The 27,625-nt window shown below is 47.3% G+C and overlaps 1 protein-coding gene across 1 annotated transcript in view; it reads left to right on the plus strand.

The window, feature by feature from the left end:
- The window catches only part of ZC3H11D (zinc finger CCCH-type containing 11D), a 147,985-nt gene that overhangs the window by 18,007 nt on the left and 102,353 nt on the right, over positions 1–27,625 (plus strand). The window lies entirely within an intron of this gene.

Raw genomic sequence — 27,625 nt, forward strand, 5'->3', positions numbered from 1 at the left:
TGCTGTCTGATTGAAATTTTTTTACAGAAGGGTGAACACAATATACTTTTAGAACTTAGCAGTTTGTAGAAACAGATGAGAGAGGTGGTAAAGGGAGGCCATTGCTAGTCAGATATTGTAGAGTTGGAAGGTGCTCCGACATACCAGCTCTATTGTTCACAATGGAATTTACTTTTTCTGCTCTCCCGCTTTCCCTTGCATGACTGTGTAAATGAATTAGAGGGACTGATGCAAACCCTAACGGAATCCGTCTCCGTCATGGTTGTTCTAACATTTTGAACACAATCAGAGGCCTAGAGGTGCCTGGGTCCCCATCCACCTGCTGCTGTTGCTGCTATGGAGCCTTTAACATTGTGTGTGAGGAGCTTGCTGCCTTCCTCCTTCTCATAGGAGAGTTCGGAAAGGGTGGAGGGCTGGGAGTTCTTCTTTTCATGTAAAGTTTAGCTATTCAACTAACAAGCAGTGACAATGCCAATAGGTCAGGCTTGAAAGGAATGTTGTATGTTAATGTGAAACTTTACTATGAAAATAGGGCAGGAATAGATATGTATTTCTGTGGAATAAAAGACTGTAAAATAATATTGGTGTAGCTTAAAAGGTAAAGTGACAGTTGAACTGTCAAGCGACACCTACAAAGCCATGTAGGTTAATGACTGCTTTCTTTAGGCCTGGGTGGAGCTGTCGGAGTTTTACTCTGTGGAGTTCCACAGAGTTCCCGAAAAAATCCGCTGAATTATGCGTCGTTCCGTGTGCAGGCGGAGTGGCTCGGCCACCAGTACTGCCAACATGTTTATCCCCTACTGACACAGTCATACATGTACAGACTCGGAGAGACTCCGGTTTCTGCACACAGTAAAACCACTTCAGTCATGCTGCTTAAAAGTTAAAATGTCCAGACTGCGGTAGGAGTTGTAGTATTGTCTTTCACAATACTTATTTTGGAGACGTACCACTGTCATCCCGTCTGCATGGGGGCAACGGCAAGCCTTATGCTCTCCCCGCTTACGTGACCCTGAATCGTTTTACCAGTGTATCGCGGGTCCCAGTTAATAAAAGAATGTGCTCGTGCGTCTGGCGTCAGAGCTGAGACACACGAGCACCAGTTAACAGTACGCTCTATGTGTCCGTATTATCATTGCGGCCTAATACACGCCGCCAGCACCCAATGCCCGGAGCTACCAGAGCCACTGTGCACAGGCTTCCCGGATGCTCATACCTTGCAGACAACATTACATTGGTGACGGGGGTGACTCGTGGCAGTGGGGGATAGCGGCAGCCGCACCCTTGTTTTAGTGAGTGTGCGGTGCTCGTGCTGCTGAAGAACCCAGTCCACATGCTTCCTGGGGGAGTGAAGAACGCGGCTACCAGGCGCCTGAAGGGAACTGCTTAAGTGAGCGTTGGTGAAGTCCTTGGCTGAGGCTGTGACTGGCCAGGAAGGTAGATGCTATACCTATACGCTACCAACTGTGAGTAACCACCCGGCTGTGCAACACACGTTGCTTTTGACTGCGAGGGAATCAGTTTCACCGAGGGAGGACCAGTGGTATTAGAAAAGACAGTGATCATGGCACAAATACCGGCCATTGAGCCGTGTGTAGTGGAGGGGGAGCCATCTGCCCAGGCCCCGAGATGGAGAGAGTGGGTGGAGCGCGTGCTCCTATTCTTTGAAGCAACCAAAGTGGAGGATGAGCAGAAAAGGGCCATGGTGTTGCACCTTGGAGGGAAGGATGTCTATGAGATAGCCAAGACGGTGGTGGAGGCAGCACCAAAGACTCATCTCACACTCATAGCTGCGCTCAATGCTAATTTTGAGCCCATGGCAAATCGGGATTACGAGAGGTTTGTGTTTTGGAAAGCCAGGAAACTGCCTGACGAGTCACTAGACACTTTTCATGCAAGGCTAAAAGAGTTGGCCAGTACCTGTGGGTTTCAGGATGAGACTGAGGAGATCCAAGGCCAGGTGATCCAGGGATGCGCTTCTGCGAAGCTGAGAGAAAGCATTCTAGAGGAGTCATGGAAGTCGCTGGCGTTGATACTTCCCATGGGGCGTACTAAGGAGTTATCAAAGGCCAGGGCGGCTCACATGAATGCCGTGCTACAAGTTCCTATCAAGACAGAACCGGTAAATGCAGTTGTTCCCAACACCGCGACAGGGCAGACAAGGATACAACAGGGCACGAGAACCCGACACTGTGTATTCTGCGGGGGACCGTCACATCGCCCAGCCGAGTGTCCGGCGAGGGGCATGAAGTGCATGGCCTGCAGGAAAATGAATCATTTTATGAAGGTGTGTCAATCGAACAAGGGGCAGCAGGCGAAGTCACAGGTGAACATGATCCCGGAACCGCAGGATCAAGGAAGTGATATGGATGATGACCAAGAAGAACACACGGTGCACTCGGTGTTCACCGTGGGATCTGCGTCCAACACTCAATGGAGGTTGCCGCAATGCCGGGTCCTGGTTGGGGAATGGCCCTCGACGGCAATAGTCGTTGGGGAATGGCCCTCGACGGCAATAGTCGATACTTGCGCAACTATCAACATCATGTCTGCCGCAGCATATCAAAACTTGGCATCGGCACCGCCGCTGACACCGGCTAAAATCAAAGTTTTTGCATATGGACAATCCAAACCACTGGCCATCCAAGGGAAGTTCCAAACCACTATATCCTATGAGCTGCAGAAGGTAGAGGCACTGGTATATGTCACCGAGGAGGGACATGGAATGCTACTAGGATGCACATCTGCGGAGGCCCAGGGCACAGTAATGTTTGCTTTTGGGATCCACAGAGAGGGAGTGAATCACATCGTAGAAGAATTCCCAAAGGTATTCAACGGCATTGGGTGTTTAAAACGTAAACAGGTACACCTACACATCGACACCTCTGTACAGCCAGTGCCTTTGCGACATAGGTGAGTCGCATTCCATCTGCGGCCACTGATGGAAAAAGAACTGTGCAAACTTGAAGAGGTAAGAAACTCCGAAAAGGTGAAAGGGCCAATCCCATGGGTATCCCCGATTGTGGTAGCCAGAAAACCCAAGCAACCCGGGGAGGTCAGAATCTGTGTAGACATGAGATTTCCAAACAAGGCGATAAAAAGATAATGGCACCTGACTCCAACCATTGATGACTTGATAGGGGAGCTAATTTGAGTGTGCTGGTTTTCAAAACTTGATTTGAGGGCTGGATATCATTAGCTAGACCTAGATGAACCATCCAGGTACATTACAACATGCTCAATGCATGTAGGACTGAGGCGCTATAAAAGGTTGAGTTTCGACATTTCAAATGCAGCGGAGGTATTCCAAAATACCATTAGAGAACTGCTGGTCAACCTCCCAGGCACAGTGAATTCAATACAAGAACACAATAGCCAACTGCGACAAGTACTACAGAGGATACAGGAGACTGGTCTCACACTGCATAAAGAGAAGTGTGAGTTTCTGAAACAGAGGCTGCAGTTCTTTGGATATGTCTTTTCGGCAGACGGGGTGGCCCCTGACCTGGCAAAAGTAAGCGATATGAAGGAGGCTCCTGCCCCTACCAACGTGACAGAAATGCGCAGTTGCCTGGGGATGGTCAATTACTGTGGAAGATTCATAAAAGACCTATCCTCATTGACCACCCCGCTGAGAGAAATGACGAAAGCTGCTGTTCCATGGCCGTGGGGTGCTGAGCAAGAGACCGCATTCAAGCTGACCAAAGACGCTCTGTGGATACTAGGATAGGTACTTTGATCCACGGCAACAGACACAGGTTGCGGTGGATGCAGGGCCCAAAGGGTTGGGGGCTGTTCTTCTGCAAAGATCCAAGGATGTAGATGAGTGGGCCCCGGTGGCGTTTGCGAGCAGATCCCTGACTGAGATGGAGAATAGATACTCCCAAGTAGAAAAAGAAGCAATAGCAGTACATTGGGGGTGCCAGCATTTCCATTTATACATATATAGAAAACTGTTCCTGGTTACCACCGACCACAAGCTGTTGGTTCCTCGGTTTACTGGCATAGCATCCAAGCCACCTCCCCACATCGAGAAATGGATGCTTCAGCTTCAGGAGTATAATTGCAGAATTGAATATCACCCTGGAACTCACAATCCGGCTGAATACTTGTATCGCCATCCCAGAGAAGCCACCCGGCAGGAAATAGAAGAAGCGGAAGAAACTGAAGCGTATGTTCGGTATGTGGTGGACCGGTCCCATCCGTTGCCCATTTCGATGGCTGAACTATGTGATGTGACTCAGCAGGACGCATGTCTGCAATGGGCATTAGAAGCGGTGGACACCAACTGCTGGCATTCATTCCGCAGCCAAGGCACCATTCTCACCTTAGTGGCAAAGAAGACAATCAAAAGCCTCTACCAAGTCAGAAATGAGATAAGTGTTGACCCCAATGGGTGCTTGCTCAAAGGCCACTGGCTGGTGATTCCGTCAACCTTGGTAGACAGGGTAATCAGTCTTGCTCACACAGAACACCAGGGAATGGTAAAAACAAAAGGGCGGCTCTGAACAAAGGTCTGGTTCCCACTGATGGATGATAAAAGTCGAGGAGGTGGTCAGGTCATGTCCATGGTGCCAAGCGACCAGTGATCCGAAACCATCCGCCCCGGTGATGACCGAAAAATGTCCGGAAGGCCCATGGCTGAGAGTGAGCATGGATTTTGGGAGTCTACCGGATGGAAGACAGTCCATGGTGGTGATGGACGACAACCCCAAGTGCCCAGAGGTAGAGATCCTGTCTTCCCTGAACGCCGGAGAGGTGATTCCGAAACTGGAAAAAGTCATGGCTACCCATGGTCTGATCAAAGAGATCAAAAGGAATATAGTATTGTCTCTTGTGATACTTGTTTTGCGGGTGTACCACTGTCATCCCGTCTGCGCGGGGGCGAGCCTTATGCTCTCCCCGCTTATGTGACCCTGAATGGTTTTACCCGCGTACTGCGGGTCCCAGTTAAGAAAAGAGTGTGTGCGTGCATCTGGCATCAGAGCCGAGACACACGAGCACCAGTTAACATTACGCTCTATGTGTCTGTGTTATCATTATGGCCCAATACACGTGGCCAGTGCCCAACACCCGGCGCTACCGGAGCCACTGTGCACAGACTTCCCGGATGCTCATACCTCGCAGACAACATTACAGGAGTGAGCACAGACAGTGCACATTAACAACCTGCGCTGGAGGAAGGAATACGAGCACTGGCAGCAGTTCAGCCTGCATGGGATCAAGTATTAGTGCTTTGTTATGAAGCCTTTGTACAGACTCAAGGTATAGCCACAAGCCCACAACATGATGAGAGTAACTCTGTCAAGATGGTAAAACTAAATCACCGCATTATCATGTGCACACGGCATTAACGTTATTCGGCGCAGCGCCTCTTCCACGCACCCACTGCAGGACCGCTCGTGACATCAGAACAGAAGCTGATGGGTGACAAGAGCAGCTAGAAGATCCCAATACTACTCCCTTAGGGTATAAGCATGATCACCCCTCCCTCACTGTCTGCCAGGCATTTGCGGAGTCAGACACGAGGCATTTACCTTTACCTTACCACCCATTACGTGCACCCCGGCCAGATTCGGTGGCTCTGGGCTATTAAGCGGGGCGCTGGGGACATAGTGAAGGTGGCGACCTGCAGCAGCATGCTGGTAGCGGGTACCTGTCCTCTATGCGACGACCCTAGCCCATTAAGCTGCTGTAAGATAGGGCTGCGCTACTATCTCCCGCAGGTGGAGGGAGGTGTCTGATCTGATATAGCCTCTTAAAATCACTAATGACATTTTTGTATCTGCTATCTGAGCAGTATCAGAAAACAATAGTTCATGCACTGGTCACGTCTCGAATGGACTATGAGACTGCCATGTTTGGAGGCCTGCCAACATACCAACTGAGACGATTGCATCTAGTTCAGAATGCCGCATCTTGGTTTTTATTGAAAGTGTCAAAAAGGAGTCATATCCAGCATCTTCTGAAAGAGCTGCGCTGCCTCACAATTAAGAGAGAGTCCAGTTTAAAGGGCTCATGCTGACCCAAGGTGCCTTTTATTAAGGAGGGACATGCGATCTGAGGAACACACTGTATATTCCAACTCCATCTCTGCGCTCCTCTGATGCTCTGCTGGTGGTGGTCCTGGGAACTAAAAGGAAGAAATGGGGTGGCTCCTCCTTCTCTTTCCTTGTTGCCTCTGCTTGGAACTCTCTCCCTTGGCAACTGCGAGGGACAAAGGATGAACAGACCTTCAAATGCCTGACTATTCAAAAGAGCATTTAAGTAATTTGCGGGTCCTCACTGATAATCAGCAAGCCCCGTAGTGCTGGGACGCTCTTCAAGTAGCTGTGTACTCTGCAGATTCGATGATTTGCTTAGAAGGTAGTCCAAGGCATAAATACACAAAGACTACATAGAGAATGAAGCCCCCACATGATTACAGAGACTGAATAGGAAAAGGAGTCTGGACATAGCTATCAATAGCGCAGCAAGGGTATTAGATTTGGGGGTCTCTAGTTGGTAGAGGTAGGTACCTTTGACCAAATAGGGACTCTTGTGTCTAGTCAGGGTAAGGGAGTACACGCCTAAAATAACCCCTGCTCAACCCCTAGGTAGCTTGGCACAAGCAGACAGGCTTATCTCAGAGGCAGTGTGTAAAGCATTTGTGAACACATACAGTAATATAGTGACAACACTATAAAGGGACACCACACAGGTTGTAGTATAAAAAATAAGTATTATTATTATTTTTTAAACATTTATTTATTGGTTTACATCATGTATGAGAAACCGTTACAGCTTCGAGTGGCCAAAACAAAACAGTATAAGAGACAAAACCTGCGACCTACAGTCATCAGTCATTATATACTCACTCATCATTTTGCAACACTGTTGGAAACATCAGGGGAACTAGACACAATCGGTATATGTGTATCATAGGATTATGTGAGTACAAGAGGGCACAATGACAGCACATCTGGAGCAGTAAAAAAGGCACCTTTCAGCAATTAGTCATCTTCACATCTCTCATATCTTAGCTCTGACCCGCTATCCGACCCCCCATGTAGCACCTCAAGAGAAGGTAGCAAAAATAGGAGGTACTTCACATAATCACAAGGAACATCATATTGCAGTCAACAGACATTGATCAGTTCTCGGTGGCAGAGGGTCTGACCCATCAGAATCTCGCTGGAGGAGATAGCTTTGCCGTGGGCCCCATATATCCTTAGGTCTGGAAGCTCTTGGGAGTAGCTCAGCATATACAGTCAATTGCTCCTGACAGTACAGCAGATCTGCAAGCCAATCTTTGAATTTCGGGGCTCGTCCCCGTCCCCACCTGCAGGCCACCCTACGCTTGGCCAACAAGAACGACACAGCAAGAAATCTACGGTATGACCTAGGTATTTGTGCAGTAGACCCCAACAGGGCCATCACAGGGTCTCTCCCCAATGTGGTATTTGTCATCTTCTCGAGTGCCTCAAAGACCTGTCCCCAAAACTCCTGCACCCCTGGGCATTTCCATGCTAGATGTATGAAGCCAGCCCCCGGTCATCTACACCGCTCACAGCTATCATTATCAGACAATTTATGCCTATATTTTTTAGCGGAGGTGTAATACAAGTGATGCAGGAATTTATAATGTATTACTCGCAATCTACAGCTGGCTGAGATTTGTGATGTTTGGAGACAGCAGTATTCCCATTGTTCATCGGTCACCTCCCTCCCTAGCTCTGTGTTCCAGTGTGCGCGGGCTGGAGTGATGACCCCTTTTTGCTGTGCACGTATGCTTTTATAAAGCCTAGATACAAGGTGCTTTCCATCCGTGGATCCCAGCATTTGGTGTAGTGGGTGAAAATTTGCTGGCTCCCGCGGGAAGTCTGGAATGACAGTTCGAATTCCCTGTCGGAGCCGTATGTAAAGGAAAATATCTAGCGATGAGGGCTGAATCCCCTGAAATAACTGGTCAGAAGAGCGGAATATACCGTTGTGAAAAAGGTCACCCCATTTAGTTACCTTAATCCACTCGCATAGTTTATGAAAACCTTTTTCCTGTACAGTGGCATGCAGTGGTGATAAGACAGCAGAAGCTGCGACGAATATAGAAAGGGGGAATCAAGAATGTCTGTAAGTCGATGCTATGCATCAACCGTACCTGTAACCGTGGTGGGTGGTTCCGTGCGGGAGCAAGCAGGAGAGTATATAACACCATCCAGAGGAATGGGATCCGCGAGCCAGTCCTCCGTCGCCACCTGCGGCATGTAGCGGGGCGTTTATTCAGTTTTAAGCATAATGTGCTTGTGCACACAGGAAATAAACCTCAAAGTCTGGCACATCAAACCCGCCCTGAGCATAGGGCTTCGTGAGTATTGACCACTGGAGCCTCGGTTGCTTGCCTCCCCACAATAATCTAAGCAATTCGGTGCGAAGAGTTAAAAAAAAATAAGAGCCAGGGTAGTATGGTATATTCATGAAGAGGTATAAGAACCGCGGGAGAACCACCATTTTTATCAGAGAGGCCCTGCCCGCAAGGGAGAGAGGCAAAGTGATCCAACGAGTAATATTATCAGAAAGTTGCATGATAGCTGTGCCATGGTTGAATCGCAGAACGCTGTCCTTGTCCCCAGCCAGCCGTATTCCCAAATAGCGAAGATCAGTATCGCACCACACTAACGGGAAGTCCAGAGCAAACCTAGGGACCGCTGAGGTCAGCGGAAAGAACTGAGATTTTCCCCAGTTAATGCCAATCCCAGATAGTCTGCCAAAGACAAGGAACTCCCGCAGTAAGGGGTTGATGTTTTGCCTGGGATTTCTGATAGTCACATCATCCGCGTATAGTGAAATCAAAATTTGGCGCAAGCAACAGCGAAAAGCTTTATCTTGGTGGTGTTGGCGGAGCTTAGAGGCCAGCGGTTCGATGGCTATGGCAAATAAAAGTGGGGACAACGGACACCCCTGCCGGATGCCTCTAGTGATGGAAAAAGCGGAAAAGAGGTGTCCGCTTATCAGCACCTAGTCAGTGGGTTGTTTGTATAGTAATCTGATCCATGAGATGAATAAGAGGGGGAACCCCATTCGCTGAAGTACCCCGAAGAGATAATCTCACTCCACGGAGTTGAATGCCTTTGTGGCATCTAAAAAACTGCGGCTAGTGGGATTTCAGGCTCCACATTCTGCAGCAGGGAAAACAAGGTGCGAAGATTATGAGTGGTGGCTCGTCCAGGGACGAACCCCAACTGATCCGGTAGAATTAGTTTATCCATCAAGAGAGTCAATCGGTTAGCCAGCACCTTAGCTAATATTTTCGTGCCGCAATTTATAAGCAACAGCTTTCTGTAGGAATCACAGGACCCAGGTGCTTTACCGGGCTTCAGAAGGGATATGACCAGGGCCTCCCTCATCGATGGGGGTAGTGTGCCCATTTCCAATGTTTCCTCGCAGACCTCCTTAAAAGGACTGGTGCCATGATGTCGATGTAGCATTTATAAAACTCAGCGGGAATGCCGTCGAGACCCGGCGCCTTCCCACTCTTTAGCTGCATTATTGCTTCCCTGAGTTTGTCGATCTCAAAAGGAAGGCAAAGAATTTCCCGCTGAGTATCACCCAGCCACCCGAGCACCACATCCTCAAGGAAGTCATCCAGCTCCATGGCCCCACCACATTGCGTGGTGTACAATTCTTTATAATGTGAGGTAAACGTGTCCAGTATGTCCATAGAGTCCTGCTGTAGCGACCCCCCAGGTCTCTCGATCTCTAATTTATAGGTTGAGAAGCGAGGGTGTCTAGTGATTTCAGCCAGCGCCTTTCCCGGACGTTCCCCTTCACCATATCTACAGGCCACCCAGTACCGTCCTCTGAACTTCACCTCCCGCGCCGCAGTATCCTCATATTCAGTCAGTTTCTCCCAAAATGCTTTCTGCACCTGTCCTGTCTCCCCCTTTCCCATCCGTGTCTCTAAAGCCTTCAAGACTGTTTCCAGATTTTTGAGCGTGCCCTTGATATCCCATAGGACGCCAAAGTTCTTGGAGATACAGAACCCTCTGATGGTGACCTTGAAGGCTTCCCATATCATCTCCACTCTGTCCACCGACCCCTTGTTTCTTTTGAAGAAGTCCTGGATCTCTTCCCCAAGTTCACTCTGAAAGACTGCATCCAGCAGGGCAGCAGGTTGTAACCTCCAGCTAGATCTGGAGTTTCACTGGGCAATGATCTGAAAATGTACGAGCGGGGTGTTCAACGCAGCCAAGAACCGACCCCAGGCCCCTGGACAGCAAACAGTAGTCTATGCGAGCCCATGTCCCAGCATACGTTGTAAAGTGTGTACCTTCCCTTACCTGTGGGTTCAGGTTTCGCCAACTATCAATCAGGTCTCCCTCATCCAAAATCCCCGTTAATGTCGCTTGAGAATTATTGTAGTGATGTGCTGCAGTGTTCGACCTATCCAGAGCCGGGTTAAGGGCCATGTTGAAATCTCCACCCCAGATTATGTGGGTGGATCCTACATTCATAATTTTTACCCAGACAGTGGTGAAAAACTCTGGAGTGTCGACATTAGGGCCATAACATGTTGCTATTGTGATCGACTCCCTGCCCAGATGCCCTCATGCTATGGCACACCTCCCTTGTGGATCTGTACTCGCCCCTGCCAATGCAAATGGTGTCTGTTTTTTGACTATGATAGCCGTGCCGCGAGCATAGGAGGAGTAAGAGGAGAATATTCTACTGCCAGCCCACTTGCTAGCAAACGTATTTGAGGATTGTGGGTTAATATGAGTTTCTTGAAGCAGAGCTATACGTATCTGCTGACGATCCCGATAAGCTAAAATTTGTCTGCGCTTTCGCGGGTCCCCCAGCCCACTGACGTTCCAAGATACTACCTTCAATTGGGTCCTATCCACCATGCCCCCCATACCTTCTGAAAATGCGATACCCTCCGTGTTGCAAAGCTGTGCATAAAAACCATTGAGCAAACAGTGAGTTATTGTGCCAAAAGTAATGCTGTATGTTAAGCCCAACCAAACATTCGTTAGTCCCAAACCCCCCTCCCCCTCCCACTAAAGCATCCCAATCATGCCAGTTGCATTCAACCCTCCCACCGCCCCATTGCCCATCAAACAAAACATTTCTGTGAACATCTCTAGCCAAGAGCCAGAGTGAACCAGAAAGGGGGATCTCCCTTAAGGGGAAGTCCTGCTAGGTGGCCCACGAGTACCTCACGTCATTCAGGGCGTCTATGCTATCGAGCACGTCCCTAAACAGATGCCGAGGGTGTCTGGCTGTTTCTGAAGTTCGTGTCCCAGTAGCAAGTAGGTTTCGTCCCTACCAGCATATATTCCCGGGGTAAATAGTCATGTAATGCAAGTGTCCGCCGTGCCACTGCAAACCAATATCCGAAGCAGCTATCAGCATCCTCGTATCTTAATGTTCAGCAATCCATGTTCCGCAAGTATTGTCATGGCGAATCATCCGGTGAAGCAGCAGCAGCCTTCCATCTCTGAAGTTGTTTTAGGAAATCTTCGACCTGTTGAGGTTTTGTGTAAATCATTTGTTTAACCTGGTAGGTGACTCGGAGACGTGCTGGGTAGAGAAGAGCATAATCGATTTGCGCCTGCCTTAGTTTTTGTTTAATTGGGAGGAATTTGCGCCTTTCTTCTTGTACGTGCGCGGTAAAATCAGGGTATATGGTGAATGGCACCCCCTCAAAATGTAGCTGTTTCCTGTCTCTCGCCACCTTCAGGGCCACATCCCTATCCCTGTAATTCAACAGGTGCGCTATGATGGGTCTTGGGGCACTGCCGGGGGGTGGTCGCGGCCCGAGTGATCGGTGGGCCCTTTCGACGACGAGGTGAGTGGAGAGAGCTTCCAGCCCCACCACCGCCATCAACAACTTCTCTATGAAGTCCTGCCCGTATTGGCGCTTTCCGGTATTCCCAGTACGCAAATGTTATTCCTCCTACTCCTTGCTTCAATATCCTCATTTTTGGCAGCTATGATCTTAAGCAATTTGTCCATTTGCGTCACTGTGCTTTGAATGCGGGCCGTGATGTCTTCGGCCTCCAAGATGCGCGTTTCAGCATCCTTTATACGCGTCTCGTGTCCGTCAATCTTGTGGGCTATCGCGTCCATGCGTGTGCTCAGCATGTCCACCTTATCCGCAATACTGGCAAATCCCTGTCTCATTTCCAGGAGGATCACTTTCATGTCTTCTCCTTGCGTTCTGTGGGTCCTGCGGCAGACCGTCTGCGCCATCGTCTTCTACCGCTGCTGGCTGGCGGGTTCCCTTCTTCGCCTCAAATGTGAGACGAGGCTGTCTCGCATCTGGTTTCCCCATCGTGGTGTGCTCAAGTTTGCAGGTGGTGCGGCAGGCCCTCTGCTGGGAAGGTGGTAGCAAGGGGTGGTGGTCTCCGCAGGCCGTCGACCTACCTACGTTGCACTCCGCTCTCAGCGCTGGGGGATTGCGCCACCAACCAGCACTCCACAACCAGTACTCCACAACACTGCCAAGCGCAAAAATCAATGACAGGGGCCTGCTCTCCCCACAGATCTGTCCGCTCAAGCGCTGCACAGTGGCTCTCTGTAGGGTATCTACCATCCACTAAGTCCCCACCACACACTGGTATGGTGCCAGCCGTATGCTGCACAGCTTTCCTTCTACCACACAATTGATGCTTGGGTCCTCACTTTAATATCTAGTGGCAGCCGCACTTAGCCGGTCAAGTCTGTATAGTGTGCTGTATTTCTGCCCCTAGGGCCGCGCACGCCACATATGACAATCCCCTGTTAGCTAAGCACATATCTCCGCTGCCGCTAACGGCCGATCCGCCGTCTGCGCGGTCAGTAGGGGCAGGGATCCACTTCCCTCCAGCTCCAAATGCTTGATCCGGTAATGCAGTGTCAGCCGTTGCGGAAGTTCAGCGCCCGTCAGATTTGCGCTAATTTAAAAGTGCACTCACCATCCTGCAGCTGCCACCATGTCGGCCCAGCAGCCTGGACACGTCGTGTGAGCCGCGGTGTTTGCATGTGCGCCAGCACCCCGTGGGAGTTTTGGGCTTCTCCGAAGGTCACCACGGTCTCACCTTCCACCAGCAGTTTCTGCCGCGATCCGCATCAGCAAACCTCGCAACTCAGGACGCGTCCTCCCCAGTGTGCGGTTTTGGATGCCAGTCTCAGATGGCCGAACCTCAGCATCGGGACAGGATTAATACAGGATCATGGCACCAGACTGCGGGAGGGTCACTCAGTGGCGGCCATTCCGCTCATGCGCCACCTAGCGCCCCCCCAAAATAAGTATTATTTATATAGACTTATCACAAGACCACAAGCGACAAAAATCCACAATAATGTACTTTAAAAATGGTAGAAATAGCTCAGTTCTCTTAAGATGGTAAATGCGACACTTATGTTCAATGTACCTTTGGAAGCGTAACGCTATACAACGAAAGTGTTGCAGGAAAGGTGATGCGTCGGTTCCTTACACGCAAGAACGGTGATGCATCGGTTCCCTACTGCTGCGTAGGGGACGGTGATGCGTCGGTTCTTCTCGGCGTGGGGAGGTGATGCGTGGTTTTTTATTGCGCTTCCGTGGCGATGCGACCAGCAGCGCTGTGATGCGATGAAGATCCGGTGCAATGAAACAAAATGGCGTCTTCTTCTTGATGCAACAACGATGCGTGCACGCCCGACGGCCGTGCGGTGACTCAACGAATCTTCTGAGACGCGACAGGCCCTGCGACACGCTCTTCCGGTGATGCGATGACGTCTGCTGCGATGGCGACACTCTTCTCTGGTGATGCGGGGCGCTTCGGTGAAGCGATGCGACAGTGGTGACACCCTTCTTCAGTGAAACGGCGACAGCGGTGACACGCTTCTCTGGTGATGCGACGGCATCTGCAGCGATGGCGACCCTATTCTCCGGCGATGCGAGGCACTTCTGTGAAGTGATGCGGCAGCGGCAACACCCTTCTTCAGTGATGCGACGACAGCGGCTGCGACACGCTTCTTTTTTGTGAGTCGCGCTTCCAGCTCCCAGTGACACACAGTCTCTCAGAAGGCCCAGCTCAACAGCAGGCACTTCAATTCCCAGCAAGGGAATTCAGGATGAAGCTGGTTGGTGAAGTCTGTTGTCCCTGAGACTTCAGCAGGAGGCAAGCTCTAGTTCAAGCCCTTGGAGATCTTCTTACAAGTCGATGAAAGTAGCACAAAATTCCTTTCTCCTTTCTTTGGCAGTCAGGTAACCACTGCAGGCCAATACCCCAAACAGCATACAGCACAGGGACAGTCTCCTCCTGCAGTCTCTCTCTCTGGTTCCTCTCCTCAGCAAAGGTTCTTCTTGTTTTCCCAGAAGTGATCTAAAGTTCTGGGCTCTAGGGTCCCCCCTTTTATACTCATATTCTCTTTGTTCTCTGAAGGCAGAGAGGCCTTTGCCTGGTCCAAACCAGTTCTGGTCAGTTCTGGAGCACTTTGTTTACAGGACTCCTTCTTTCCTTTGACAGTGTGGGCCAGGGACATCAGACGCACCACAGGAGGTGGAGCCAGAATTGTGGAGGGAAGGCACAGCCCTATTCAGACCCAGGTGCAACTCATCCCACCATTCTCCATGTAGATCTCTCTACTCACCCTGTCTCTTGGAATCCCCCGTCCCCTTTCACTCAAACTCCAGACATGGAATACACAACCTAGCAGAGACAGGCTTGGATAGTTAGGCAAGAAAATACCTACTTTCTAAAAGTGGTATTTTCAAACACAGATTGTTAAAACCAACTTCACTAAAAGATGCATTTTATCATTCTGAGTTCAGGCATGCCAATCTCGAATTTCTACGTAGTTTTCTGAGTCAGTTAGGATTATAATATGTCATAATCAAACTGCCCATTCTGGCCTATGGGGAACAGGTAGCCTTGCAATAGTGAAAAACGAAAATGGCTGTAGTTCACTACTAGGACATGCCACACACATCAGGGCATGTCCTACCTTTTATTTACAATGCACCAGAGGCGTAGCTAGAGCTTGTGGCACCCGGGGCTATCGCTCAGAGCCGCCCCTGGGGGGGGGGGAGGGGAGGAGGTTGCTGGGGAAAAAGGATGGCAAGCACTTGAAAGAGGACCGAGAGACACGTAGTATCGCTGCTAATAGTTACCTCGATCATGCAAGTTACATGCACATACATGACACGGTCCAAGGCTACACAGTTGAATACACCGGTGACTGGCTGTACAAAAGAGAACACACAGAGTGCATGATCTATCTGGGGACTCTGAAAAACCGCATGTGACATCCATCAGAGAGCTGCGTGAACAATTACCTGGTAATCCCCTCAGCACAATGTAAACATGCACATGCATGACACTGTTCAGGGATCCATCATCTACAGCTGACATTAAATGACCATTCATCATGGTCCCCCAATTAAAGCAGTGCACTTTGTGATCTGCATGGTACATGTTCTTTGCAGCAGGCACATTAACCCTCTGTGCTACCTTTCCAGGAGTCAACCCTTCCACTAGACAAAACTCGATCTCTCTCTAGGAAGAACATTAATCACCGAAGTTATCATGACATTTTTGTTGTTTCTGAAAATTGCTGGAGGCCAGGAAGGAGCAAACAAGTTTTTTTTAAACCATAATATACTTGCAAACACTACGCACCCACCCGAAATAGGTACCCTGTGCGGGTCACACCGTTCGCACCGCCCTAACCTGCTCAAGGTTCATGTGTCCTCAGTGACAGAGTCACAGTGACTGGATCACTGTTGCTCTAGGGTGTGCTGCTTTGTAGGCCTGCCCGCAAGACTGGAGATGAACTTCAGTATGGATTGTGGTGGACAGGCCTTCAAGGTTAACTCACAATTGACACCACTAGGGTACACCTGCTTGTGCTAAGACATCAAGCCTTCTAAGGTCTAGTGGGGCCTTGTAAGGTCTAGCATGGGAATATGCTCCCTCAGTAGAGTGGTCTGGTGGACTGGTCATGAAGTCTGAACCCAGTTCCCCAGTTCCAAATTCGACAGCTCTGGCCATAGTGCCACATCCTCTCCCCCAACTAAACACCATACTGCCCCACTGAGAGAAACTCGCACTGCCTTCAGCTACAACCTAATTGTGGCCGCTATAAACACTTGGATGTGGCTCAATTAAAATTATGCACTTGATAAGAGTAATATGCTGCCTAAAAAAAAAAAGTAAAAGCAAACACTCATAGGGAATGCAAGATTAAGTAAAGCATGTGAAATGTAAGCAGAAACAACATGGTTACCTTAAAGATCTCTCACTCACTATTCAGAAATTAGCGAGTGGTTTTACCTGAAAAGTTAAGGACATGACTACAGGGCCCTGAAGGGAACCGTTTCAATGTCCATTGCTTATATCCTTAATAAACGTAAGCAGTATGGTTTAAAAAGACCACATCCATAAACAGAGCCATGGTACGCATTTTCTTTTCCAATCCACCCATCAACCAGGTTTTGCAGTACCTCCAGGAATGGTGCACTTCCCCACCTGGGGACAACAATGCTGTTCAAAGAAAAACGAGAAAACAAAAGTAGCGCTTCACTGCAAAGTTTGTAAAGTGAGGCTGATGTGTTTGGATGTGAATAAAACCAATCTGGCCACTTTGCAACCACTCTGTCTTGCTTTATTTAGTTATGTATTTATTTTTCATATTTAAAACCTTCTATTTCTCTCCATCCCGCTGCACTTTGGAATAGAAAAATGTCAGAAAAACGGCATTTCCCGCAAGAGTGGTTTTCTTTTTTGGATCCATTTCACAGGGAAGCAACTAAATGAAAGAAGGAAAGAGGTTGTGAACCGTTTCTTCAAGTTACGGTTTTCAGTAAGTGAGGAGCAAGACAGAAAGAGAGGGAATAATAGGAAGAGGGGGGGGGACAGCTGCCAGCACAAAAAAGAAGAGGACATTGCCCGAGTCCTATTCCTCCTCTGCCCGCCCCGAACGTCCATGAAAGCAAGCCGAGCCTTATCTGAATGCCCTCGTCCACCCCCAAAATAGTGCAATGCACCCTGCCCTTGGGCCTACCTTAGGGGTGTCTGATATGAAGAGAAGGGATGGTTTAGGGACTGGCAAGTGGGCGCACTTGGCCAGTCAGCATGGCAGTACCAGACTTCACCTAGGCTCTGCAATGGCAGGCCTGGGACATACTTTACAGGCTGCTTCTGTGGGTGGCACAACCAGTGCTGCAAGCCCACCAGCAGCATTTGATTTACTAGCCCTGGGCACACATGGTACACTGTACGAGGGTCTGACAAGTAAATCAAATAACCCAATCATGGAGTCACTAATCCATACTTCAATTTACAATAGGGAGAGCATATACACTTTAGCACTGATCAGCAGTGGTAAAGTGCCCAGAGTCATAAAACCAATAAAAACTGGCCAGAAAAACTACAGGAGGAAGGCAAAAAGTTCAGGGATGACCCTGCAAAAAGGGCCAAGTTCAACAAAGGGCATTAGCAGTTGGGTGTCTGGGTTGTGTGGGGAGCTCATTGCCCCGTTATAACTGTTTTTGAATGACCTAATCCTAGATGGCAGGGACATTTTCTTGCTTGCATTATGGCCACTGGCTTTACGCCATGCCATAGAACACATTGCTAGCACTGACTATTTCCTTCAGTAAGGCAGATATTCACATTCAGCCCTCTTTCGCCTGTCGCATGATTAGCAGATGGACATGTATTTATAATCAAATTAACTCTACCGTCAGTAGTTGAATGGAAGCATAGGAGAGAACGGTGTTAAGTCTTTAGTTGGACAATGCTTAACTTTACGCTTTCAACTCAGTTGTTTTTGTGTTGAAGGTATGTATAGGCTGAATAGTGTGCGCAGGTTAACATTGTGCACAACATTTGAGAATTATGTAACAGCTTATGTTGGATGCTGGTAACCACACTGAGATAGCATTTGTTTAATATATAAACTTATTGACAGAGCCTTCAAGGTAGCCAATTATGCAGTTGAAAAATAGAAGCAACAGTTAGTTCTTCATTTGCTTTTCGCAATTAGTAGTATTTCTGCTGAGCCTTCCCCTGAGCCAGATTATGCTGGGCTTGTATGACAAAAGACTGCCGTCACTGTGCTGCATTTCTTAATGATCACATTCGTTTTGGGGTTTATTAATGAGGAACTGCAATGTTGTTTATGCATACCTTCTCATCACAGAAAAATGGTAAAGAGATTGCTACGGTTGGATCAATAAAGTATACAAAAAAGGTGATGGATGGATTGCTTGAATTATTCTCAGCCACTGCTAATTACTCTAGGCTGCCAGTCCTTCTTCATTTTCCACAGCATGCCTCATCAGTCAGATGTTGTTCCAGTAGCACAGTGATCACGGGACCCACATCTGGGTATACACGTCGCACTTAGGATGTCTCACTGAAATATACAAAAAAATTATGGATTGGATGCTTGAAAGAATCTCAACCTCTGGTAATCACTTGGGGTTGCATCCCAGTCCATCGTTCTTTTGCGGACTATGCCATTGGAATCAAGCAGCACCTGATTGAAGTGCCCCAAGATGGTAAAACCAGTCTTACGTTGCTTGTATTCTGGTTCAGGAGGGATCTAGCCTGGCACTTCGAACTGGACTTTTACTATTGGAGCAGGATCTAGACTGATATGTACATGGCTGGGTCCAAACTGAGGTGGCGTGGTGGGAAAAAGAACAATGGCTTGGAATGCTACCCTGAGCAATTACCAGTGGTTAGACTTATTGCAGGCATTCCTCCTATCACCATTTGTTTGCTAACATAATTCCCTCAGTGGCCAGGGGTATGCCCAGACATAGGTCCCTTACTCATTGTGCCACTGGAACCAAGCTGCACCCGACTGAAGAGCCCCAATCAGTGTGAAACAGGTCTTGGGTTGCTTGTGTTCTAGTTCAGGTAAGCCCTGGCCTGGCTGCACACGCTTGACTGTTGCTATTTGAGGAGAGTGAAAACTGATATACTTATAGCTGGGTACAAACTGAGGTGGCAAAAGAGCGATGGATTGTAATTCTATCCTGAGTGATTGCCAGTGTTTTGTCTTATTGCAAGCTTTCCTCCCATCACCAAGCAGGTGTTTAATGTAATCCCCTAAGTAGCCAGGTATATGCCCCTTGCTTACTGTGCCACTGGAACCAAGCTACACCTGACTGAAGAGCCCCTAACAGGGCAAAAGAGTTATTGGGTTGCTTGTGTTCTGTATCAGGAAGGACCTGGCCTGGCAGTCAAGGTTGGACTGTTTCGATTTGAGCCGTGTCACGACTGATTTGCATATGGTTGGATCCAAACTGAAGTAGCATGGTGGGAAAAAGATGGATGGTTTGGAATGCTACCCCAAATAATTGCCAGTGGTTAGAAGTATTGCGAGCATTCCTCTGATCATCGTGTGTGTTTAAGATTGGATCAGTTACACATGACATGAATACTATTTTGCATCCAATGTTACACAGGCCTGTCCCTATTTTCTCAGTTTTTCAGTAAATCGCCCCATGTCACTATCTACTTGAGAAGTTCATTGTCACCTTTATGTATTTCCAATATCACTTGATGATCATTGATGTATGAAACACTATTTGAAACGGGTGTGCTAAGCCATTGGGAGAGAGGCCACAGTCTAGATAAGAGCTGTGGTTGTGGTACTATAAAGCCAAAACAATCTGGTCTCTGGGAGTAATCCCTGAATCACCCTGCAAGTTTGCAACAAAAAACAAGACTTACCTCAGAGACAATTGCTTGTGGTACACGTGCAACAACACCAAAGCAACATTACCTTCACGAAATCAAATTTGAAACTATCAAACTAGAATAGTTTAAAAAAAAGCAACACAGAATAATCACAATTTAAAATTAACGAAAAGTGGATGTACAGGTCAGGATTTTTTTTAAACATAGGAAACAAAGAGGCTCAAAATCAGTGTAAGTCAACAGAGTTGATTTATGTCTAGACACCACCTGCGGCAGACCAACACTAGATCACAGCCACAGCCAAGCTCTTGGTTCACCAAGGTCAAGCATTATGGGGGACCTGGACTGAGGCACCCTTTGCCTCTGAGTGGTGTGTAAACAAGGTAGTGTTTGTGGTTCTTCTTGGCCAAAAGTGTTGCCTTTAGACTGCAAATGTTTCTGGAGGTTGAACATTGTTGGCACGGTAAGGATAGAAATTCTAACTGAACAAATCTCCTTATGGGCGCATAGAATTTTTTTGAGGTGCCATACTGGCCTCAAACGTTGCAATCAACACCTGTCAAATGTAGCTGGTGAGGTTGAATCTTTTTCAGTCAGCCTCTGCACTTTGTTTTGATTCTTGAGAGATGAAAGTCCCAGCTTTTAAAAACTATCTTGTAACTTCTTCCACTGTGTTTTGAAATTATGCAAACTATTAGGAAAGACTTCTTAGATAACAGGACATGATTCAATCTGTTACAATCTCCTGCCAACTCCCAGTCAGGTGTATAGCAAAATATACAGCAGCAAGTGGTTCCTACATGTTTTGGAATGCCTCCACCCAAATAACACTTTTATACCAGATAATGCCACTTGTTACAGCTAAACTGAAGCATATTATCACTTTCAATAAATGAATGAATTAATAAACACAGTTGTTGATTAGATGTGGGCGTCATCTTCTTATTCCTGATGGTTATCTTCAGTCACCATCTGCAGTGAAACAGCCAATATGTATCTTGTCATGTAGTAGCGCCCAGGCGCAGGGCTTTGTCAAGGTCATGCTGTGCAGTCTTTGGTGTTTTTGACTGGTACAGATTTGCTAGTACAGATGTACTAGTCTGAAAGTGGCACTATAGTAATTGATCTCGAGGTGACAATTGTTCACAATTAACAAAAGACTGATTTCACCACCCACCCACCCACATCAAAGTCCATATACTTAATCTGATATTTGATTATTCTGACCACATAAAATGACGTCAACCCATCCACATTGACCGGTCGGTCAATTTTCCAGCATATTTCGACGTTATGCATTACCCCCATTCAAAATAATAAAACCACCCATACAAAAAATGCCCAACCTAAGAGTGGGAAAAGATAATTCCCTCATTATTCAACGTATTATTGTTCCAATTCTAGATAATTAATCTGATAAGAGACGTCCAAAGAGGAAAAGTATGAGCTTCTCTTTAGCATCAAAATGGATCAAATACGACTATGGTGTAATACAAGCCAATCTTGATTTCCAGAGCACATTCCCATGACAAAAATACACTAAAGAAATCTGAAAAGCTGTGGAGAAAAACAAACTCCTACCAAGCTTTCGTAGTTGAGAATCCTAGAAAGTTATAAGAGAGAATAAGCTGCAATAGAGATGTGATTTGTTTGCCCACTTTCCTCTAACAGTTTATGAAACATCTTATTTAGTTGTCCGTCATCTATTTCGAGATGAACCACCATATGAAAAAAAGTTGTTTGATTTTATGAAAAGATATATAAACGGGCGTTTTATTGATGTTTTGAAATAACAATTCGGTTTCTAAATTGTTAGTGATTTTAATGACTTTTGTGCATTTGTGGCACATTGTGAAGAAAATACTTTGAACTTCACATAGTTTTGCCGGAGCAACACTGTTAAATCCTAAGGGGCAGATTTACAAGCCCCTTGCGCCTCATTTACGCCGCCGTTGTAAAGCCCTGCGCCACATGTAGGCGTTCCTGCCCAGGGGGGGCGTTCCGGCGCAGGAACGCCTCCTAAAAGTGGCTGAGTGAAATCTACAAGATTTCACCTAGTTACTTTTAGGCCCATGCTGCGTCAAAACCCTGAAGCAGGCGTAAGGATTGACACAGCATTAACGAGATAGGGCCCCCCAGAGCATTGCTGGAGCTGCGTCGCGCTTGCGACGCAACTCCAGCAATGCGCCACTTTTACGGCACAGATGCGTCACGCATCTGTGCCGTTTTTGCCCCATTGTGCGCCGCATTGTAAATGCGGCGCATCCTTGGTGGCGGAGCTGTGGCGCACAATAACTGGCGCATCCCTGCTGATATGCAGGGATGCGCCAGTTTTTGAAAATATGCCCCTTAGTATGCACAAATGTTTTAAAACGTGGTGTATTCTGTTGTAGTCTTCTTTAAATGTAACACTTTTGCTACTGTAGCACTCAGAGATTTAAATTTACCAAAGAAGTCTTGTAGAGTCGTAAACAAATGATCGTTCTGGGAAAAAAGGTGTACCGATGCTTCTCAACACTATTCAAATGTCAAATTTCAACATCATCGAGTTCAAAAATGGCACTTCTCACCTGCTTATTGTGTGACAGAAAAATATATCATGCCTGCCGTAGCACTAGATTTGAGACTGAAAAGACAACGAGGACTTCTTACTGTTCTTGATGTAGTGAAATGACGTTGGTGCACAACAGAGGAAAAAAGAGAAAGGAAAGAGCACATACAGGACACGTAAATCTGTTTGAATTGAGTTCTAAGCAAGTCCTAACTACTCATCTGCGAAAACCATGGCTGCATTTCATATGTGCTTAGGCTGATTTCAGCACATAGGACCCATGCAACTTCATCAGGGTTGCAATTCGACCTTTGTTAAAATTCTTGTCCATGCTCCATCATTGTGTGTCTGGTTCTTTTCAACAGCCATTGTGATTGTCTGCTGGCATATCTCAACTTACCTTCTGACACATGTTGTGGCTAATGTTCAAATAAAATTTCCCCAAACTCATCTTGAGCTCACTGTGGTTAAAACAGGATTTTACTCCGCTGATTATTTTCCAAATTAGCTAAAACATTTCAGATCCAATTCACAAAGGTAAACTGAGACGAAAGTCTAACTTTACAACTTTTGGTAATCACAAAGGGCATTTAACGTAAGACTCAAAGCTTGTGACCAGGACCAGAAAATAACATATACTTGAAATGACAAAATAGTTAACTTCACCTGGAAGTATATTTTTCTGACTTAAGAGAGCCATATGTCTTTGTTAGAAATCGGGTCTCTAGTTGGCAGAGGTATGCACCCTGTTAAAGTAGGGACCACAATTCTAGTCAGGGTAAGTCATTCACACACTTAAATCAGCACCCCCTGGTAGCTTGGCATAGAGCAGTCAGGCTTAACATAAGAGGTAATATGTAAAGCAGTTGTGTATACCTGGATACAGTAACACAGTGAAAACACCACAAAAATGACTCCACAATATGGTATGAAAAAAGTATCTCTTATATTCTTTAAAACAGGATAAAAAGATAGGAATACAATTAAAGTATCTCAAGGTAAGAATGTACAATCCTGAAAGAGCCCTTGTGCTTTCAGTAGGATCTTTATGGGTACGTTGGGGAAATAACAGCGATCTATGCCGTGGCTAGGAAACAGACTTTCTCCTGGGTCAGCACAAAGCAATGCTTCCATTGTTAACACAGTTAAAATACGATGTAAAGTTTATGAGAGACTGATCTACTCACCCCGTTCAGGACTGCCTGTGAGAGCTCTGGAGGGTGGAAGGGACCTCGTATGTCCCGGAGTGCAAAGTATCTTTCTAGGCGGATCGCAGAGGTGCCCTCAGGCCCGGGCGACCATCTTTCCTTGATGTGTGCAGACTGTGCCAGGTCACGCTGGACTGTCTTCGGGTGCTGCGGCTTCAGGGAAGTCGACAAACACAATGGTCTGCACTCAAGCAGGCTGACATGGTGGTTCTTGATCAGTGAACCGCGCTGATGCCTGTGGGTACCCAAAAGGAGCTGCCGGCACTTTGCGAATGCCCTGGACTGTTTGAGGACAAGTCAGGCAGTGTCAAACTCTGGATTAGCAGAGCCTAGCAGTTGTCATCTGTGCGAATGAAATCTTTGATGACCCTAAGATTTTCTGAACAAGCCCTTGGATTTACTTAGGTTGCAAAAGTTTGTAGAGAACAGGTCCAGTCCTTCTGCAGCGCAGAGCAAGTAGCAAAGTGGCAGTCGCTTCTGTAGCCCAGGAATCAACAGGCCAACACAGCAAAGCAGCTAGCAATGTGGCAGGTCCTTCTGTAGCACAGCTCTTCTTTGCAGTGTCTCATTAGGGTCGCAAAGTCAAGTAGGGAGAGGGGTTCATAGACCCAATACTTATTATTATTATTATTATTAATATTATTATTAAGCTTATAGAGCGCCTGGTTACTCCAATGGAGCGTCACCGCGCTAGGACACTGTAAAACCACAGTAACTGGCCCGGACCCCCCCTCCCCCTAGCCTCAAGGCCCGAAGATGCAAGAAGGCCTGCTACTGGCCCCCTGGAGGATATTGGAAGAGCCAGGTTTTCAATTTTTTTCGAAACAACGTCTCCGGTGGACAAGTCCTCAATTCCACAGGTAGGACATTCCAGGCCTTAACTGCGAGAAAGCTAAAGGAACTACCTCATGCCCGTACCTTATGAACCTTAGGCACGATCATCTTCGCCATGCCCAACAACCTCAGATTCCAAGCAGGTCTGTAGGCAGTGAGAAGGGGGCACAGACATCTTGGCCCTTTCTCATTGAGATCCTATGGCAGAAACACAAAGCCTTAAAAGTGACTCTAGCCTGTATAGGGAGCCACGTAATTCCCTCAAGGCAGCCCCCACCGATGCCCGCCTGGGGATGTTCAATATCAGACAAGCCGCAGCATTCTGAACCTTCTGCAAAATGTTCATATTTCTTTTGGTCACCCCAGGTAAAGGATGTTACAGTAACCCAAATGGGAAGTAACAAGGGCCTGTACAATGGTTCTTTTGGTGTCTAGTGGTAGTAGATCCCGGATTTTCCGCAACATTTTAAGAATGCCAAAGCAGGCTCTGGCCACAGCTGATATCTGCTCTGAATAAGAAAGGGTGTTGTCGAACCATACTCCCAAATTCTTGACCTTAGCCGTGGAAGTCGGAGTAGGTCCCAACTCCTCCGGCCACCACAAATGTGAGCATATGGAGGGCTGCTTGCCAACTACTATCTATCTACAATACTTATACCCAAATGTGTCTTTAAAGTGGAGTTGACTGCAAAGCAAAGCCTTTGTGGTACACAAGTCTCCTTTCAGCCCAGCTCTGTCTGCCAGCCTGTCGGTTGGGGGCAAATCAGTGGTTTGTGTGAGGCCACGCCACTACTTATTAAGGTGTACATGTCAGCTCCTCCCCTCCCTCTTGCCCAGGAAGACCCACCAATATGCAGACGAATGCAGATTTAGCTGAGTGTTCTTTGCTTGTGTCTGTCTAGAGGTAATGCACAAACTGTAGCTGTCACCCCACTCCAGACGTGTATTGGAGACAGGCTGTAAGGCATGCAAGAGAACTAAGAACAGAGAAATGTCCACTTTCTAAAAGCCGCACCCTAAAGTAGTAATATCAGATCTAATTTTACCATTAAAGAGGATTTGTCATTACCAATCCAATGATATAAAATATAAAGCAGCTACTCCACTGCAATCGGGAATTACACTAAAAAGGGGTATTTAAGGAATTTACAATGTTAATGGTGAGCTGAGTCAGTGTCAGTCTCAGAAAGAAACACGGGCGAAAGAAGCTCAAAGGTAGAAACTAAACATTTTGGTTTTATACAAAGAACATGTTCGGTTTGTTGATAACAGCTCAAGAAATGTCTAACTTACTGTACACTTTCTTCTTTGCCCCTGTGCATGTTGTCAAATGCCTACTCTGGCGCAGAGGCGATGAAGTTCGGCTCTGTTCTAACTGTACTACTAGTACTGGCTGATCAATGCCTGCACAGGCTGCCCTGCCCTCAACATTGTCGTCGGTCGGGTCGGGCAGCGGCTGACATGAACGACGATGATGACTCATGGTGAGCTGCAGTGGTTATGCTGGGGCGTGGCCAGGTGAAAAAAATCTGCGCATGCTACCACGCGTACAGTAACGCGCACAGCCCCTACCCCCATCAAAACCAAAATCCAGCCCGCTGAGGTTAAGCCCGCACAAATAAATCAGTGTGTGTGTCCCGCGGCTGGGAAGTGACAACACTGTCTGCAGCAGTCAACAGCACTGCACTGTGAATTGAACTAAGGGCCGAAGCCCGCGGCTGCCATGATCTAATTTATGAATCCTCTCTTGGACTTGGGCTCAGGCTCAGGGCAGGCCAAGTAATTAAGAAGTCTCACACAGCCGCAACCAGTCACTGTTAACCGCCGTGACTCACAGTGAACACGCTGCGGCTCACGGCCTGCACCGAGTACAGTACAGTACATTTTAAAAAACATCAATGTGTGACATGCGCAGCAGATGCGTAGACCCGGCCCTGATAATTAAGTGCCAGTGCTAAGCACCGGAAAGCACCGGCACAAATTAAGCACTGACAACATGCCTCTCAATTCCTCACCAAGCCGTCTGAGGCCTGAATTCAACTTTCTACAAGAAAGGCAGCTTCCTTCTGGACACCATAAAGCAGAGCATAATCGATATTGCATGGGACTGAAACCATGGTTCTCATTCTTCCTAATCTCAGAGGCAGATCTACTATTGACAATATCCAAGGTGAAACCCCCAAACCATTTATGCGATGCCATTCCTGGATCCATCAGCATACTCCCCACTAAACAAACAATCCCTGTGTGGACGACCCTAGTCAAAGCCTCCAATGAACATGGTTAATTCCCAGACAGTCTAAAAGTTATTCAAATCTCTCCTCTTCTTAAGAAATTATCTTTGCATCACACCGACTTGAACAGCTTCAGTCCTGTCTCCACCCTCCCATTCCTAGGTAAGGTGATCGAAGCCATATACCTTCTTAATTATTCTCTCACATCAATGCAAACAACCTCCTTGTTACGCTCCAATCTGGTTTCCATCTGGACCACAGCCCAGAGATTGCAACTCTGCAGACTGTGGATGACTTCCTTCTCATCCTTCACTCTGGAAACTCCAATCTTGTTCTCCTTGGTCTCTCTCTCTTTTGCATTTTACACAGGCAACCACCTAGCCCTGATATACAGCCTGAAGCATCACATGAAATGTAAAGATGTAGTCCATAAATTGTTCACCTCCTACTTGAAGAACCACTCTCAAATAGTGAAAATCTAGAAATCTATTTTGAAACTAATTAGCCTGCAGCAATCGGTACCACAAGGCTTGATCCTCTCCCTTTTGAATCTCTATTTCTCATACCCCTCTGTGTGATCCTTAGGAATTCTAGGATCCCCTCCACCTGTACGCTAATGATACCCAAATCTTCCTGAAGGTTGCATCTTCAGATGAAATCACCCTCCTGTCCAATATCTGGACCAGAATTAAATCATGGATGTCAAATAACACCTCAAACTAAACCCTGTAAAACAGAATTCCTTCTTATTCTCAGAAAAAAGCCAAGCCTTCTTTTCAAGACTGGATGAATCTTCTTCCTAACTTGGAGGGCCATCCCTCCCATTGTTCAGAATGCTAAGTCACTATGATTCACCTTCAACAGCCATCTCAACCTCCAGTGTCAGATCTCAGCTATGACCAAGAGCACCTGCTTTCAGCCAAGGCTTTTATGGGGCACCAGGCAACTCAATCCAGAACAACACCTAAAGTCAGTTGTTGAGGTGTTAGTTCTTACCAGACTTGATTGTGGGATCGCACTCCTTTGAGGCTTTCACAAAGTTCACTTTGGTCTACTCAGAGCAGTTCTACATGCCACAGCTCACTTTGTGACTGGTCACAAGAAATGTAACCACTTCACTCCTATCCTTCTAACCCT

The sequence above is a fragment of the Triturus cristatus genome, chromosome 4_1, assembly GCF_964204655.1.
Source record: "Triturus cristatus chromosome 4_1, aTriCri1.1, whole genome shotgun sequence".
Taxonomy (NCBI): domain Eukaryota; kingdom Metazoa; phylum Chordata; class Amphibia; order Caudata; family Salamandridae; genus Triturus; species Triturus cristatus.